This window comes from Melanerpes formicivorus, unplaced genomic scaffold (assembly GCF_026170545.1).
Source record: "Melanerpes formicivorus ecotype bairdi unplaced genomic scaffold, bMelFor1.0.p_v2 SCAF_74, whole genome shotgun sequence".
NCBI classification, from domain to species: Eukaryota; Metazoa; Chordata; class Aves; order Piciformes; family Picidae; genus Melanerpes; species Melanerpes formicivorus.
In genome coordinates this window covers 1505336-1521818 of record NW_027142426.1, presented here as the reverse complement: position 1 = coordinate 1521818, position 16483 = coordinate 1505336, and the positions used below count along the sequence as shown (strand labels likewise).

The 16483-nt window shown below is 40.2% G+C and overlaps 2 protein-coding genes across 2 annotated transcripts in view; both read left to right on the top strand.

The window, feature by feature from the left end:
• Positions 1 to 16483, top strand: part of HESX1 (HESX homeobox 1) — a 48093-nt gene that overhangs the window by 8168 nt on the left and 23442 nt on the right. The window lies entirely within an intron of this gene.
• IL17RD (interleukin 17 receptor D) overlaps positions 10009 to 16483 on the top strand; it is a 50745-nt gene continuing 44270 nt past the window's right edge. Inside the window, exon 1 of the mRNA XM_068163690.1 lies at positions 10009 to 10135. The gene's annotated coding sequence lies outside the window, so the exon portion shown is untranslated. The remainder of the gene's footprint in view (positions 10136 to 16483) is intronic.

Here is a 16483-nt window from a genome sequence, read left to right as displayed (position 1 = left end):
ACAGTAAGGCTTCCCACTCTTGATACTGGCAAAGTCTTAACAACCATCAACAGCTATCATTTAGGCTAGGGTTGGGTTGATAATAGGCTTCTCTCATTGACTGAAGTATTGGCACTTAAACATTTAAGTAGTGCTTTTGTGAACTATCCAGTGTCTATGATACTAATTGGGCTGCTGTGGTGTGTGATTACTTGTTTTAAATTAACATTCTTAACTATTGTGGTGTTTTGTTTGGTTTGTGTTTGTTTCTTTTAATCACAAACTTAAGCTAGCCAAAACAAATAAATCTAAGCTCATGATCAAAAAGTAAATTTGAGTTCATTTATACCAAAGAGCCAAGGTTTCTGATGCCCCACTGTAATATTACTACTTGCAGCACATTTAAAAGCATAGTTTGAAACTTAAATTACCAGTGTTAGTATCAAAAGCCCAGGTTTAGAACAGCATTCATTATTATTTTCAACTTTGAATTTGCAATTACTTAATGTATCAAGTCTGTTATATACAAATTGTGAAGTAGCATACCTGCAAACGGTTAGGATTTTCCTGGCGTGCCTGGATACATCTACTTTTTTCTACTTGTTCAAAATATTATATTGAAAATACTTCTATTAAAAGTCCTGGGGTTTATTGCTTTAGATTTATGCAAGGAGATTAGCACTGTGTTTATAGCACTATTAAAAGGAAATGTCGCTTTAAAAATCATCCAGCAATTATGTGAGTGGATTGAACAAAAGACTTGCATGAAAGTAGCATAAGGTCATTTGCAAACACCTTCAGTTAACCTAATGTGAAATAAAGCTAACTTTAAGCAACTGATTGCTTTTCAAGATAAAGGAAATTTGCTGTAAATTGTTTTTCCCCTTGGCTTAGCTTGTTTTCCTTATCAGTTGTTGGATCAATGCATTTTATCCCTTCCTTTTAAACAAGATTATGTAACTGGATGGGAAATATGAGGCATGTTATTTTCAAAAGTAACTTTGAACTGTGTCGATTGTCCTAAATTATTTCATGTCCTGTTATTTGTGTCATGGATTCATCTTGACTCAAAATCCTATGTACTCACTTTTATTAGAGCTATTTAGAATATCTCATATGCTTACTTGATAATGGAACTGTAAAACAACAAAGTAGTAATAATCATTATGTGAGGAGGAGCTGGGCTGTTTAGCATTTTGGAGGGGGAAGGATCCCATCTGATTGCATAACAAAGTTCATGTGGTTATAGTGGGCAAACAGGATTGTTAGTGAGGGAGAGGAATGCAGGGCTGTTGAAGAGCCACCAGTTCTAGATTCCTGTATGGAGGAATAGTCCCTTCACTTGCATGACATGAGGGGGAAAGGATTAGACAGAAATTTTGGAAGACCAGTTTTTCTCTTTTGAGCACCCCAAGCTGGTATTAGCATGGGCCACCAGTTTTTTCTTAGAGCAAATCAGAAGAATCTCAGCAAGTATGAAGTGTTGTGGTAGCACATGTCATAGTACTAGCACTGCAGTTTTGCTTTCTTAGATTGCCTAGGAAAATAGAGAATGAATCACGTTGTAAGGATCTCTGTGTGGCCTGTGAATGTGATACCATACCTAGACTGGGGGGAAATACATGATCTTCTTGCACAGTCCTAAACCAGGTTTCCCCCTGCCACTGTCTTGGCTGGGGAACCCGGTGAGTACAGTCTATCACTTTTCCCTTTACTAAAAGTTATAGACATTATTAGTCCTGTTATTAATTACTGAAAACTTTGAGGAATTTGCCATTTTTAAATTACACATATAAGAATGTGTTTGAAACCCACTGTCTTGTCGTGACCCTTGAGGGGGGGGAGAGGAACCACACCACAACCCACAAGAAACACCTGTAACCTTGCACTGATGTAATGATTGTACCTTGGTTTTCTCTAATCCTTTCTTCTCTTTTAGCACTGATAGTTTGTGTTTGGTTTTTTGATGTTGTTGTTGGGTAATTTTGCTGCTTCTAAGGTGATGAGTGCCTGTCCTCAGCTTCTGGTTTCTGGGACAGTCTTTTCTCTATATGCAACAGAACGTTTTAAGTATTAATGTCCGATTTCACCCTCTTAATATTTAGTGTTGCATTGCATCAATCATACTCCAAAATATTTTACTATTCAGTTTCTATGAATGATGCCATATTAAAGAAATTACGGAGATCAAATACTCTGCCTTAAACACTGCTAGTTAAGTATTAACTGCCTCTTAAACACTTCACTTTTTCGTATCGAATCAGACTTTAAATCCACATTGCTAACAGCCTGGATGGGCAGAAAACTGCCGGGCTGCTTTTGCCCTCTAGTGGAGAGACTTTATCATTACAGCCGGACTTGTCAAATCCTGAATGATATCTGCAGTCATGAGTTGGGCTGCGGGTAAAGAGAACGACAGCAGATCACTACTTATTTTAATTGTTGTACAAACTTTGTGACCAAATTTATATTGTGTGTGCTTAAAAGTGCTCGACGTTGGTCCTGATTTTCAGGAGTTCTGAGTAGTCAACATTGAACTGAACCCACTGAAAATTGGTGGGTGCTTAATATTTTTGATAGTCTGAACATTTACTAATAATTAGTTATTAGCTTAAGAATTCAGTTTTGGGCAGACAACTTTTTTTTAACTCTTGCTTTTTGATTAGCTTAGGCTGCTTTAATGAATACATGTTTACATGGCTGCCAACATAGTTTAGAATAGCAGAATCCTTCTGCATTCCAGAAAGCATTTGACAAAGTGGCCAGTAATTAAGAAAAAATCCAGTATTTAGTGTTAAACTTGATGTTGCACCAGAAGTCACTCTTACTGATACAGTTGTTCTGTGGTGATAAATAAAGCACTGACAATGCAAAGGTTTGCCACACAGAAACGCTTATTACCACCAGACTTTTAATTTATCATTGGTTTTTCACATTAGAATAATAAGAAATTCATAGAATGCTTTGGGCTGGAAGGGACCTCGAAGTTCCAGCCCCCTTGGCATTGGCAGAGACAGCCTTCAGTAGACCAGATTGCTCATGGCCTCATCCAGCCTGGCTTTGAACACCTCCAGGGAGAGAACATCCATACCCTCTCTGGGAGACCTGCTCCAGTGCCTCACCACCCTTATTGTACAGAATTTCTTTCTAATATCCAGTCTAAATTTATCCTCCTCAAGCTCAATCCATCCCCTTTCATCCTATTGCTACAAGACCTCATAAAAAGTCCTTTCCCTGCTTTCTTGTAAGCCCCTCTCAGGTACTGGAAAGCTGCTGTAAGGTCTCCCTGCAGCCCCAACTGGCCTAGCCTGTCCCCTTAGGGGAGGTGCTCCAGCCCTCTGATCATCTTGCATATTCCTTAACAGCTTGTCTTTTATCTCAAAGCATTAAAGAAAGGGGTACTATCCACTTCAGTTTCTTGATTGGAATACTTCTAAGCTACCAGATGGGTACCTTGGTATGAAGCATACAGTGAAATGCAATTCTCACTTCAGAGTTGGGACAGCATCTTATTGTATTCTACAGGATGTGGCTCTGACAGTATAATTGCAAGTCGCTATAATTAGTTTTGACAGAGAAAGGAAGTCATAGAGAAGCATTCTAATGAAGCACCAGCATTGCCCTCAGAATGCCGTTGGCTATGGCCAGATATGTGGAAAAGCTCTTTTCTTGCAGATATTCTTGCTAAAATGAGGAAACTGATCCAATCTTTCCCTTTTTTCCTCTGGGTAGTAAGCTGTATTACAAAATGCAGTTTAGTAGGAGTGGTATTTTCAGTGGTTGTTACTATTATGATCTAATTATTATTTGTTTCTAATCTACTGTAATTTAGCCTATTAACATGGATTAATTTTCTATGTAGGTATTAACAAATCTTGTTAATTGTATTTGCTCAGTCTGTTATCTACATATTTCTTACTCTTTCAGACAATAAGCAGCTAACTCAGTCCTGATACCTGACTGCTTCCAATTTTTGTTTAAAAGAAAGGGCTCCCCTCTTTCTTTCTCTTTGCTCCCCTCTTTCTTTCTCTTTGCTCCCCTCTTTCTTTCTCTTTGCTCCCCTCTTTCTTTCTCTTTGCTCCCCTCTTTCTTTCTCTTTGCTCCCCTCTTTCTTTCTCTTTGCTCCCCTCTTTCTTTCTCTTTGCTCCCCTCTTTCTTTCTCTTTGCTCCCCTCTTTCTTTCTCTTTGCTCCCCTCTTTCTTTCTCTTTGCTCCCCTCTTTCTTTCTCTTTGCTCCCCTCTTTCTTTCTCTTTGCTCCCCTCTTTCTTTCTCTTTGCTCCCCTCTTTCTTTCTCTTTGCTCCCCTCTTTCTTTCTCTTTGCTCCCCTCTTTCTCTTGTAGCATTGCTGTGCATTCTTTTATAAATCTGCTCTAAAATGTTTTAAAATTCTGGTCTGAAGCAGTATGCATCTGTCACACACAGAGATTTAAATTTCCATATGCTTCCAGCCTTCACTTTTTTTTTTTTGCTTGTGTGTTTCCCTCAGTGGGTGTAGAATGAGGTGCTATTGACAAAGTGCTTTCCAATCTTCTTTGGGCATGGTTACACAATAATAAGTTTTATTTATGTATTAAAATTCTTCCAGCCAGGTTTCTATTGTTCTGTAACGGTTTCTGTTGCTGGTGTATCTATGCATTTTAATTACAGAAATCTTCAAAACATGTTCTTTACCCTGAATTACCTTTAGCTCTGGTCCACAAATAAAAAATGTCATCCTGGAGTGCTTGAGCAAATAGTTCTTCCTTAGTTAACTGGGATAAATGGCAAAGGGTTTAAGGCAGGTAATGCTCAGTGAGGGGTCCCTTAGTGTGCTAGGATTAGTTTTGCAGACATTGCCACAGGATGCTGTTGGGTCTCAGAAGAGACTGCTAAACCGAGTTAAGAGTTGTTCCCCCCGCCTTTCCCCCTGTTTCCTTGTGGCATGAAAATGACAGGCTGGCTGGATGACAACTATGGGGCAGTAATAAAGGGTTGAGATCAGAAGTAAAACTGAGCAACTTATAAAAACCTGGTACTTTAACATTTCTGGCCTTTAGTCAAACTGCAGTGTGGAGTCATTGATTTGCATTTTTGATAGTTGATTGAGCTCAAATGCCCACTTTAGAGACAAATATTGTCTAAAATGAAATGTTAGAAATGATTCAGTTATTACTGAAGAATAAAAGATGCATAGCTTGGAGGATGTTGTTCTTGGTTTGAAATACATCTAGTTCAACAGAACTTTTATTGAAAAATGACTCTTCCATACAATTTTTAATTTTCTTTGCATTACAAATCTCCTTTTATCTAAAAGTGTGGTTTCACATTACACCTAATCCAGTGTAACAGAAGGCTGCTGCTGAAAGATGCGGTCCTGCCTTTCTCGCTCTCAGAAACAACAGGTGGCCACGGAGTCAGTTCAGCATGCTTTTGGGGCAGAAAGGAAGGAGTGTATTTGGTGTCATATCAGTAAACTGAATTGTCTCCAAGAACAGAACTGTCTGTTCTTTTATTGTCTTTATATGAGTAAGTAGATGCAAAACTAAACAGAATTACAGAGTTGACACTTGAGTGCAAACATACTCTGCCAGCAGGACAAGCTGGCCTGTATCTAATACGGAGGATCTTGAGGTCTGAGGAGTGGTAACATTATATGAAGATTTGTGTCCATGGATCACTGACAAATTATTTGAATGGTCATCAGAGGTAATTTTCATATAATGACTGTTTAGTTTATTTCAGTCAGTTCCTTTTCACCTTAGATTGATCTTAGGTCTGATGCTAACTTGAGCCTTTAGGAATATAGGACTGAAACTTTCTTGGTCATTAAGTTTTATTTCCTGTAGAAGACATTAAGTCATCCAGAAAGGTCACAAGATGAGTCTCTCCCTTCTCTCTTCAAGCTTCAAAACATCTCCAAATACCTGAAGAGAGACTTGAGAATTTTTATAAGAAATTTCAAAGATGACAGTGTGTCATAAAAAGCAAGCAGGAGGCAAGTACTACTGCCTGTACACTACAAGGGACTCTGTAAGGGCTGGCTTGTTGAGCATTAAGGACTAGATGCTAAAGTTTAATACCGTAAACCATCTGGATATAGAAGTGGCGGCTGCTAGTGTCAAAGCAGAATTCATGCATCTAATTCCACTTTCAAGTCCCATCTGGACACAGCAGCAGCTACTCCAAAAGTGCCAATAAATGTTTAGACACAGCAGGAAGCAGTGGGCTGCTGGGGACAGCATGCTGTGCTCCTTGCCACGTGCCAGGGAGAAACTACCAATTGGATGGAATTATTCAGGAGACTGAACCTGAGCTCCATAGCCCACACTACTGCAAGCACCCCCTAGAAATACCTGTATGACCTTAGGAAGTAGTGTATGTGTCTACAGAAAGGAGCACATTAAACCCTAAACCCTCTCCCCCCAGGGGTTTTCTTCTGCCTTATTAGGGTGCAGAGTCTTTGATGACTCCGAATCTAATTATTGGTTTAGCTTGGAGCATGTGTGCAAGACATGAAAACGGGTATCTTTATGACTCTGTGCTAAAGTTTCTCCATCTATAAAATGGGTCTAGTGATGCACATTTTAATTTCAGAACTCCATGTTTTGCAGATATTTTTGGTACATTTCTCAAAGCCTAGTGATTTAAAAGTTGTCATGGACAAGACAAGTATGCATAACAGTTAATAGTCCTGATTCAAATTTGAATTTTATGGTTTGGGCTCACTGTCATATCAGTTAGTCAATTTTCCCCTGAGCTTAGCCAGGTAGTTTGAAACTATGGCATGGTACAATATGTGAGATTCCATCAGAGGAGTATTTTTGGGACTCTTGACACTGGTGGGAATGTTCATGCCCTTGTTGAAAATGTCCACATCCATTTCTAATTTTGTTCTTAAGGTTTGATACTGGAAGATCTTTCTTTCTCCTTTTTCTGCTACATGTTAATTCTATAGGTAAACCATCCCTATGTCAGTGGGGACACTTTAGTGTAAGTAGCTGTTTTCTGCCTTCCAGTATCTGCCAGATCATGTTCAACAAGATTTAGACCCTTGCTTTGTGGGTTTTCTGTTCTGGGATCTTACTTGTGCTTTTATGGAGAATGAGGGGATACTTTGATTCCAGACCTGTCAGAGGTTTCTGAGGTGCTGCTGATCTTTTATTGTTCTGTCCACTTGGTCTTGATATCCACAGTCATGGTTGTCTAAGATGGATGCTTCTACAAGCATGATGCATGCTTTCTGGCCCAAGAGCCACCTTTTGCAATCAAGGTCAGTCTCTCTTGGGAGATTTCAGTGCTGGAAATAGGAAGTCTGGGTGGAGTGTGCCATATCCAAATCTCTGAAGCTTTTGCTAAGTGATAAAAATTAGGTAGAGCACTTTTAACCATATCATCACAACTTTGTCTTATGTAAGTTTTTATGTGAACCACGGAGTTCTCACCCTCCCCTCCATCTGGAAACAGCTGCTCAGAAAGGAGCAGGGGGAAAAAAAGGGGTTTTAGCTTTAAGCAAGAAGGTAGAGTGGCAACCTAAGCCAGCTGTAGAATGCATGATATTGATACCCATGACTTTTGGGTATTATGTGTTCTATACTATTTGGAAACAAGAGACTGTTATAAAAAGGACAAAAGAGCCTAAGAAGAGCCACTTTTGCCCTTACATGAGCTAGCAGCATTTTGGAGCATCTAGCTAAAAATGTTAACTGCTATTATTTGATTCCCACCTCTCCACTACACTTTTCCACAAAAGATTCCAGGGGAAATTACTTGAAATGCTTGCAAAACAAGGAAATACTTCTGTGTTCAGTCAGTTCATTCATGTCAGTAAGGTGGACATGGTGGCAGTATGGAGAGAACTTTTTTTCATGTATTATTTTGTTATTAGCTTAAGCTTTTGGGAAGGGACCATCAAAGTTGCTTTTGTCAGATGCCATCTTTGCTTTGTGCTAGTAAGTGTAAGGCCTTATTGCTAAGACTGATAGTTTTGTTGCTTTCTGAGTACTATCAATGTAGCCAGTGGTCGCTGAGAGTAGTTGTTGTTCTGCTACCTAGGAAATGCTAGTTCTCCTCTTAGTTTTCACTTAATTATAGCTTCTCCATCAGTCTTGTTCTCTGTTAATGGAAAACCTCAAATAGATATGTCCCCAGTTTAGAAGACTGTTTGCAGATCAGTGCAGATGAGCTCAACAGGAGTCATAGGTGGTTATGGGCAGCAGAGACATTGTGCTGTAAATAAATCACACGCGTGCCTTCCTTGCTTTATCCATGATATTGTGTTGCTTTTATGTCTTTTTGTAATGCATCAAAACATAAAGGGACTAGTTAATTACTATTTTTATATGACCTGACAGGATATTTTGTTTGTTTGCTTTTTAAAGAGGCTTTCAAGCCTTTTGTTCACACTTCTGAGTAATGCAAGGAGAAAGTAAAGCAAGAATACCCCAACAGAAGTGCATGATATAGAGTGAATAAACATCTGCTAAACTTTAGTTCTGTTCTGGGATCTACTTGACCATAGAAAACATCTTAGCATCAAATGGTGAAATTCTACCTATAGAATGAGCATTTTTAATGTTCCCTTTCTCAGAGTTCCAGCCTGTAGGGGAAATGGAGATCATAAATAAGCTTCATTTGTTCCCAAAGCATTAAATGGACTATGGCCTAATCTCCCATTTGGGCTAAAAAAAGGTTAATGGCAAGAATCTAATTTCTGTTCATGTCCCAATGAAGGGCTGTGGCCATCCTGAAGTCACAAACTTGTTTTCAAAGGTGACTGTGAGTGCAAGGGCTGTGATTCATCAGCCTAAGCAGTTTAAGGGTTTGATTGTATTATTTCTGCTAAGAGCCATAAAGGATGGAAAACTCTATGATGGGTTTAAAACCAGTACTAGTTTAAAAAAGGACAGCTGGTCATGTTTACTTTCAACTGACTGGCTTAGTGGGGTTTTTGCATACTATTTTAATACAAACCATCGTGTCTTTTGTAATACTGATGGGTTTGTCCATTCCATTTGGATTATGCTGTCGTCTAATATTAATCATAACAGAATGTGCTACAATCCAAATTATCAAAAAATAATTGATGTGCCAGTGACAAGTGATGAGGCCCTCAGCTACCTCTAAAGCTGAAGTTAGGACAGTGGCCAAAGGGTGGGACCTAGTGTCCCTCTAGGGTCCCTTCCAAACGAAAACACACTGTGGTTCTGTGATTTGGAAGAGCCTTGGACTCCTACATAATTTTGAGAATGTCAGGCAAAAGTCTTCTAATTACTGTAATTCTGATTGTATGAGAGAGGTGATTTATTTTAAAGAATTTTTTTTTTTTTTTGGGTCAAAGCATGTAATACCAAAATTTACTATGCAGACCCTAGGTGAAAAAAGCTGTTTTATTGCTATGTGTGACTTCTGTTGCTTTTTCTGCAATCGAAACTCTATGATAGGATCTTCTCCACCTTGTCTTTCTTAATGTTTCATGTACCAGTCGTTAGTTGTGAAGATTCTTTCTTGGCCTGTGGCCCTGGTCTCGCCAAATGCTGAAACTGCCTCTCTGTTCCACGAAGACCCGTCCTCGCAGTGCAGTGACACCTACGCCTTCTGGCTCGAAGGGAAAAAAAAAAAAAAAGAAGAAAAAAAACCAAAGCCATCGGTGCCAGCTCTGTGGTGTAGCAAACGGATCAGCACAAGGCTGTAGCACCGTGTCAAGCAGATGCGGAACGGCACTGGCCGAACCTTTTTCTTTTTGGGGCAAGCGCACAGCACCGCTGCGGCTGCTGCTGGGCAAAGGTGCACAGGTGGGGAGTGGCAGCACCCAGTCCTGCCACCGGCCATTGTCACTGCGCCGGGGCGGGAGGGAGGGAGGGGGCAGCGCGGGCCCCCTGCCTGGGCCTTTGACGGCGGGGCGGGGGCGAGCCCTGCGCCGGGGCCCGGCCGAGGAGGAGCCCCCCGCCCCCGGGCCGGCGGCGCGCATGCACATAGCGGCAGCAGCGGCAGCTCTCCTTTGCTGGTTCCTTACGCTGCCCGCGCTCTGCGGCCGCTGCTGCAGACCATGGCACCTGGGCTGGGGCTCGGCTCCCTTCTCCTGGCGCTCCTCGCCTGTTTCAGCAGCCGCCAGCTCGCCGAGGCCGCTGGAGCAGCCGGCGGCAGGCGCGGGTCAGCAGCCGATGGCTGCGGAGGGAGGGTGAGTAGAGGTGCGCGGTGCCCTTCGCGGGCAGGAACGGCCGTGAAGCGGGGCTCGGCGAAGCGCTGTGTGGGTGGAGGCTTGCGGAGACTTCTCCAAGTTCGGGTGTCGGGCACTGTTCTGTGGGTAGACGACCGTATGGGCAGTGCAGGTGGCATGGGCAGTTTCCCGGGTGCCCTGGCAGGCAGTGGGCTGCAGGGGCTGGGGGGAAAGGGTCTGGCAACTAATAAAGCTGCGTCGGGGCTCTGGATCTGGTGGGTGATAGCGGCCGGGAGAGAGGGAGGCATTTCCCGGGCGGGGACCCGTACTTGCTCATCGCCTTTGGGCGAGGAGGCGCCTTGTAACCAGCGAGTGTGAAGAAGTCACTCCACAGGTCTTTCACCAGCAGCGTTCCCCTTCCTTAAGTCGACCTGCGCTGCGAGAAGGATAAAAGCCATCACTTGGGCTTTGTTATTTTAATGATTCGAGGCCGGCTTGGGGTCTTAGCTTCAGGCCTGATCATTATACAGAGGATGTAGGAAATTTACGGGAGGAGGAAGGGGGGAGGAAGGTGATAAACGTTTTATTATTGCACTTAGCCTTTTGTTCCCAGTTTCTGGTGATTTGCTGTCAAGACTTCTCTTGATTGCTTTTCTCTTTTTGATATTTTAAAATAACTTTTGAGTTGTGTGTCTGGTTTTGTTGTTTTCATTTCTCCTGATGTCTGGTTACAAACGTAGTTGAAGCGTGGTGATCCAGGAACACTGGAACACAACTGACTTTCATTGCTTATTCTTTTTGTTTGCCTGTCACTAAGGATTTTCTTGGCTTCAGATCAGATCCTTTGAGAACGTTACTGCAACACACAGTTCAGAAGTTTGTAGGGCATAGTTTAGAAAGGCGAAAACACTGGAAAATATGTTAAAGAAGACTGCTGGAAAACAGACTTCAAACCCTGATAAATCTTAAGACCTAAGTCTTTGTGGTGGATGGAACTGTTGAAAGTTTAGACTTCCTTTCTTAGAACTTTTAAACTGAGAATTAGGAGTAAAATGCTTTGGCTCAGTGTGTCTATTGTATGTTTCACCAGACATAGGCAGAGTACCCCACAGGCTCTTGACAGCCTCTGTGGGTATTTCCGTCAAGTTATGCATCAGCTATTAAGTAAAGTGTTACTACCAAAAGTCATAACGCTTGATTAGCATATTTTGACGTTTATAGAAATATGCAGATTCAGTTTGTAATGGATGTATTTTTGTTTAGTTAATGCATTAATGTGTTACATTATAATTATTTAAATACAACTGTTTTGGCTGGCTTGTAGATTAGTAAAAATTATCCTCTTTCTAATTGGCATAAGATTGTCTTTATTGCTCACAATAATTGTATCACTTTAGATTATTAAGTATTTGTGCTGGTTTCTGATTTTGTTATATTTTCAGCTTCAAGGTCAGACTTCCCTAACCCAATTAATAGGTATCTTGTCTAGTTGTGTAGTGATAATTTAATAGTCCAATTTTGTAACACCAGTCTTTCTTATGATTGTCTGTGTAATCCAGGCAGGGCAGCATTTACTAATGAATTCAGGATGGTACCCATTGTCTTAGTTATGTGGTATTTCTCTTGGTCTGCATGTAAGTTTTGAGTAGATTTGACATACTATTAAATGACTGATGGCCCCTCTAACACATTGTCTGCTCTGGAGCAGGGCTGCCTTTGAAGTAGTACCCTGTAGGAAGTAGAGAGACTATTTGCTCTATTAAAATTCCATGGTATTTCCTCTGTTTAACCACAGGCCACTTCCCCTCTGCCACTCTAAACACTGCAGGGACACTGACTGATTGAAAAGACACAAGCCTTGAATTGTGGCCTATTCAAATAGATACTTTGATTGCAGGTTATTTTAAGTAGTATCTAATTCACGTATGTTAAGGGCGTGAATAAATCTCAGCATTCTTCATAGAGGAAGTAAAAATGTCTAAATTTCATCAAATGAAGCATTTGAATTGAGGTAATTCTCGACAGCAGAAATAAACAATTTAGAAAAATAGTTGACTTTAACAGTAATTTAGTCTAGGGAGAAATCAAATGCAGATAGCTGGGTATTTTTATGTGTGTTTAGATGCACAGACATGGGATATTTTCCTCTGCTACAACTGAATGTATGGTGTGCTTTCTCTACCTGCTTCATCTTCTTATTGAGTGTTGATTTTGAAAATGTGTGTTTCAGCTTGGTATATTTGTACAAATAATGCTCATTTTCTTTTCACTGTACAAAATACAGCTTTGCATTTCCTCAATATATTGTGGCAGTAAAAGCTTAACTTGATGACTGTATGTTACTGGGCTATGGTTAAAAGAATGTGTTGAGGAGGTACTTGATGTTTTGATTCACAGCTTGTTCTTAATAGCTAATATTTGTAAAAACTGCAAGCTTTAGATATGATTTTTTTTCTTTAATAACTTCTATTGAAAATATTTGGATGCATTAATAGCTTTCTCTAGTTATGCTTTGGCATTTGTCTTGGAAGCTCGTTGTATTGATCTTAAAGGTCCTTTGCAGCCTGAATGATTCTGTGGTTCTGTGATGTCTCCAGTAGGAAAGCAGGACAAGTATCTTAACACCAGCGTTGCTAAGAATTACTGGGATTTGAGAATGGGGATTGACTTTGCTAAGTCTAGGACTTCTTTCATTGATGTTTACCTGAAATTTTAATATACTCCTACACTTAAACGTTTTTCAGACTCAGGTAGAACGTTTGCTTAAAGCAGAATGGTGTTGCAAAGTAGCTTTCCATATGGATTGGTTTACTACATCATATGCATACCTTTATCCAGAAAAAATAAATCAAGGAAGGCTGCCTTTTAATCTAGAATAAGTATGTCCACATGGGGAGCTGTTCTGGAAAAGTAGTCTGAATATTTTTCATCCTGCAAACCAGCCATGAGGTGTACAGAGAAGACAGTCTTGGTCTCTGATGATGATTTGAATACATTTCAGATTCATCTATTCGGTGTTAAACACTTGAGCAACTTTACTCTCAAGTTGTTTCGTAGAGCCTAATGGGACTGCACACATGAGTAATCTTTTTCATATGTTTAATTCCTCTGAAGTTCCTGGCACTGAACCGTGTTCAGTATAAAGCTAAAATTTAATGAGTCTGTATGATGAGAAAGAATAAATAAAACAGCATTCATCAAACCTCTTTATTTTTTCCTTTCTTCACCCTTGTTAACAGAGAGCTGTACCTTCCTTTGCTCTGCTAAGCAAAGCTTATTGGACATACTGGGAATCTGTTCTCATGAGTTCCTCCCTGAAACACTCCTTGTGTTGTCTTCTATGCTCTTTATTTAAGGAGCTTTCTATTTCCTTTTCTGTTTTGTAGCAGAGACTCTGAAGATCCCCATTTCCTACCGTTGCACTATCAGGAGCTCTGCCTCTCATTGTTCTTTAGGTTCATGGTGTTATGTCTCTACATTTATCTCCTCAAGCATCCCTCCCACACACCCCCATTCTTTTCTACAGCTGGGATTTTTCAAAGCACAGAGCTAAGTCATACTGAAATAATTTTCTCAACTAAATATGTTTGGGGAACTTCATGTAACATGAAAAATACTCTGCACAATTGTAAGAAATAATTTAGCAGAGTTCAGTTTTCTCCCTTTATTTCTTAGTATTTTTCACCAGTTAAAATATTTTTTTTTTTCTCTTGCAGAGTATTTAAAGATTTTAAAGGGTATTGAGCAGAAAACAGACCTAAGGAGAAGCATGGCAGAAGGTGTTAATGTTTACCATCAGGGGGTTCTTTAATCTGTAGCAGTTCCAGAGCTGGTTAAAAGCTCTGCAGACCAGATGCCAGCAGTTCTGCATCCTCCTCTTTTTTTTTGTTCTTCTCTAAATTTTTAGGATACATAGTTTTCTGTCCACTGGCATATAGAATGATGTGATAGCAGTGTAGAATTGATTAGGTGTGTCATTTAAAGCTTAGCGTGTTTCTCTGATCAGATACAATGCAACAGGGTTAGTGCTGAGCTTTGCAAGCATGGTTGGTCATGCAGGTAGGCATCTGTAGTGCTTTTGTTTAGCTTAGAATTTGGCTTTGAGGTCACTCCAGGGCTGGTTTGGGTTGTTGTGTGGTGGTGTTTGTTTCCCCCCCCCCCCCTTTCTTTTTTTTTCAGTTACATTTATCAAGTGATGCAGCAGAGCACATTGCCCTGTTTTTATTCCCCTGTCAAAAAGTCTTGATGACAGTCTGCCTATTTAAGTTAACTTTCAAGTGCACAAAGTAGCCAAAGTATGTCAGTGTTTAAACAAGCAGATAAATGTTTCCTCAGGAAGCATGAGGTTGCGCAGTTTAAGTGATGTGTTTTCAGAATGAGCATTTGAATGCATAACCTAGAGAACAAAATTATGGCAATGTAACCTTGTCTTACATAATTGAAACCAACTGCCAGTATTGACAAAAAAAGGATATATTTCTGTGTATGTTTATGTGAAATTGGGCAATTTAAGTATGATGCTAATTCATAAGATATTGACTTCATGTTTCTACAGCTGAAGTCCCTTAGGACTGTTATAGATAGGATTAATTTCCTCTCTAGATCACATCCCTTAGTTTAGATGTTGAACCCTTCATTACTTCCTCCAAAATCTGTTTTTGAGTAAGTATTAGTGTATAACTACTGTATCAGACTTGTTAATTTGAAATCCTGAGACACTTACTTAAGAACAAGTTGTACTTTAATAGATTAATGCTTTATAGTCCGCTTGTGAAAAGATGTGAAGCAGTCATAATTAGACAATGCTAGCTTTTCTTTAATGATTTGATAATGTTCCCATAACATGGATGTTACTTAATTAAAACTGCAACGTTTAAGGGGTGTTTAATAAGGACAAGCTGTCTTTTCCAACAGAGCGGTCTAAAGATGAGGAAACAAAGCTTTGATGTGAATTTCCCTGCTCAAAGGCTGAATTTTACCCATTAACGTAGCATGTTTTTTAGGAGCAAACAAGCCAAGAGGAGTGTGAAGTGTTACCGGAGAACTCCTCAGCTTGAATGCCATTTTTAAAAGTAAAATTGTAGTTTATTTCTACAGTATATTGCTTTGGTTTTATGTAACTGCTGCCACTATAATGAAATGTATTTGAAATGCACTTCTTGTCTGAAACTTGAGGTTAATACTGGTGTGTCTGTACCACGTATGTATAAATACATCACATCTAGAAAAACACGTGAAAGTTATAACAAATGTGATGTTTGCTTGTTAAATCCTTCTCTCCATATGAGTTATGAAAAATTATTTTATGGAAGTGCAACTTATGTAAATATAAAATAAGGAACTGTGGCTAGAAGAGTTGATACTAAATAATTTTAGCTTATGGTAATGTGAGGCTTCAGGATCAAAAGGATCAAAATTTAAGTGTGAATTTGAAAAAGAATGTTATCTTTTAATGCATGTAGTATTTTACAGCTGTTACATGGTCCAGCTGCTTGTCTTTTCCATCTCTTCTCAATAGAAACACCTGTCTTGATACCCAGAAATCCTACATGATTTTCTCATAGAGACTTTAACCAGATGCATTCTTACTGAAGTAGTGAATAGAGGCTTATGCCAGTAACCGATAGACTGATTTATTTGCTTAACATAAAACAAGTACATTATCACTTTGATTATCCAAAAATTCTGCCAGCCAAACCGGGTATGAATGTGTACTTCAATATTCTTGTTGACTTCTGTGGATTGGAGAAGAGGCCCTTCATCAAATGGATGGTATTGATGTAAAGCAAGCAGGTATAAGTTTTGGAAGTGAGTCAAAGTGTGTAGGCAATAAATATTAAGGAACAATGGGAAGTACAGGTAAGAAAGAGGGGAAAGGTCAGAGTGTACAAGAATGGCCTGTCCCTCAAAGGGAAAAAGATTCTAGGAAGGGAATTGGCAGGTCTCATTGACAGGCCTTTAAACTAGATTTGAAGGGGGAAGGGGCTGGAACCAGTCCTCCCAGACAGGAATCTGAGGGTGTTAAGCTGGAGTCAGGGGTGAAACCAGCAGCCCAGCTGAAGTGCATGGACACTAATGCACGAAGTATGGACAACAAACAAGAGGAGCTGGAAGCCTTGTTGCAGCAGGAAAGTTATGATGTAGTTGCCATCACAGAGACGAGGTGGGACGACTTGCATGACTGGAGCATTGCAATTGATGGCTACAGGCCAGCATGGGTTTAGGAAGGGCAGGTCCTGCCTGACCAACCTGATCTCCTTCTATGATCAAGTGACCTGCCTGGTGGATGCGGGGAGGCCTGTGGATGTAGTCTACCTGGACCTCAGTGAGGCCTTTGACATCATCCCCCATAGCAAACTCCTGGCCAAG